Genomic DNA, 2,500 nt, shown 5'->3' on the forward strand with positions numbered 1-2,500 from the left:
CCTACTCGCTAGGTTACCCCTGGTTTCACAAAATACAAGGGGCACATTTTCAGAAACCACTTTTTCAGAACTTGCCACCTCCAGAGCTGATCAGGGGAGCCTCGCCAAACATTAATCCAAGATTGGTGAGGGCTCGTCGGACACCCCACGGGCGATGAGTCGGTGTCTGCCTGGAGCTCATGTCACTCTCAAATATTTTCTAAGTCAACCTCCATGCGCACATTGCAATGAGCCTGCCCGACATAGGGGCACTGTGAGCGGACTCACCGGGGGGGGAGAGGGCCCCCCCGCCTGGAGCTCCACGTGTTGGATTATTTTCTATGTCAACCTCCATGCGCTCAACAGAGCGAGCCTGCCCGACCTGGGGGGTGTTCAATCGGACTCCGCGGGCCGGGCGAGGGCCCCCCCGCCTGGAGCTCCACGTGTTGGATTATTTTCTATGTCAACCTCCATGCGCTCAACAGAGCGAGCCTGCCCGACCTGGGGGGTGTTCAATCGGACTCCGCGGGCCGGGCGAGGGCCCCCCCGCCTGGAGCTCCACGTGTTGGATTATTTTCTATGTCAACCTCCATGCGCTCAACAGAGCGAGCCTGCCCGACCTGGGGGGTGTTCAATCGGACTCCGCGGGCCGGGCGAGGGCCCCCCCGCCTGGAGCTCCACGTGTTGGATTATTTTCTATGTCAACCTCCATGCGCTCAACAGAGCGAGCCTGCCCGACCTGGGGGGTGTTCAATCGGACTCCGCGGGCCGGGCGAGGGCCCCCCCGCCTGGAGCTCCGCGTGTTGGATTATTTTCTATGTCAACCTCCATGCGCTCAACAGAGCGAGCCTGCCCGACCTGGGGGGTGTTCAATCGGACTCCGCGGGCCGGGCGAGGGCCCCCCCCGCCTGGAGCACCGCGTGTTGCAATATTTTCTATCTCAACCTCCGTGCGCTCAACAGAGCGAGCCCGCCCGACCTGGGGGGTGTTCAATCGGACTCCGCGGGCCGGGCGAGGGCCCCCCCCGCCTGGAGCTCCGCGTGTTGCAATATTTTCTATGTCAACCTCCGTGCGCTCAACAGAGCGAGCCCGCCCGACCTGGGGGGTGTTCAATCGGACTCCGCGGGCCGGGCGAGGGCCCCCCCCGCCTGGAGCTCCGCGTGTTGCAATATTTTCTATCTCAACCTCCGTGCGCTCAACAGAGCGAGCCCGCCCGACCTGGGGGGTGTTCAATCGGACTCCGCGGGCCGGGCGAGGGCCCCCCCCGCCTGGAGCTCCGCGTGTTGCAATATTTTCTATGTCAACCTCCGTGCGCTCAACAGAGCGAGCCCGCCCGACCTGGGGGGTGTTCAATCGGACTCCGCGGGCCGGGCGAGGGCCCCCCCCGCCTGGAGCTCCGCGTGTTGCAATATTTTCTATCTCAACCTCCGTGCGCTCAACAGAGCGAGCCCGCCCGACCTGGGGGGTGTTCAATCGGACTCCGCGGGCCGGGCGAGGGCCCCCCCCGCCTGGAGCTCCGCGTGTTGCAATATTTTCTATGTCAACCTCCGTGCGCTCAACAGAGCGAGCCCGCCCGACCTGGGGGGTGTTCAATCGGACTCCGCGGGCCGGGCGAGGGCCCCCCCCGCCTGGAGCTCCGCGTGTTGCAATATTTTCTATCTCAACCTCCGTGCGCTCAACAGAGCGAGCCCGCCCGACCTGGGGGGTGTTCAATCGGACTCCGCGGGCCGGGCGAGGGCCCCCCCCGCCTGGAGCTCCGCGTGTTGCAATATTTTCTATGTCAACCTCCGTGCGCTCAACAGAGCGAGCCCGCCCGACCTGGGGGGTGTTCAATCGGACTCCGCGGGCCGGGCGAGGGCCCCCCCGCCTGGAGCTCCGCGTGTTGCAATATTTTCTATCTCAACCTCCGTGCGCTCAACGGAGCGGGCCCGCCCGACCCGGGCGGCGCTCAATCGGACTCCGCGGGCCGGGCGAAGGCCCACCCCGCCCGGAGCTCCTCACCACGCACCGCACCTCCATTCCCCCACCGACCGATCGGCAACCATGACCCGCCATCGGAGGGCCCCCGCCGGCACCGGCCTCGCGCCGGTCGCTCGGGCGGACGGTTCCTCCGGCCAGCGGGTCGCTCTCCAGCGCCGGGGCTACTTCGCGAGCTTGGCCCGCGGCCAACCCCGGCGCGACCGTACGGCAGCGAGGCCGAGGCGACCCACCGATCTCAGCAGTCCTACCACGGAGCCCGCCGCTCGTCCGCGGCCCCTCCCCGCCCCAGCAGCGGGACGGTCGCCTTGCCGGCGGGCCTTCCGGCTAACGCATCGTTTCTCAAACCCTTTCCCCTAGCGCGGCGGCGGCGGGGCTTCCCGCGAGGAGGCCCCCGTCCTACGCCCGCTAAGGCGGCTCCAGCCCACCTACCGAAGGGACGGCGCGCGCCCTCCCCCACGCGAGCGGGCGTCCGCGCGCGGCCCCTGCCCCGTTCCGGGCGGGGCCCGACGCCGGCGCGGGCGAACCGCCGCGGGGGTGGCCC

This window comes from Filicampus tigris, chromosome 18 (assembly GCF_054856515.1).
Source record: "Filicampus tigris isolate MCC_2025a chromosome 18, RoL_Ftig_1.0, whole genome shotgun sequence".
Taxonomy (NCBI): domain Eukaryota; kingdom Metazoa; phylum Chordata; class Actinopteri; order Syngnathiformes; family Syngnathidae; genus Filicampus; species Filicampus tigris.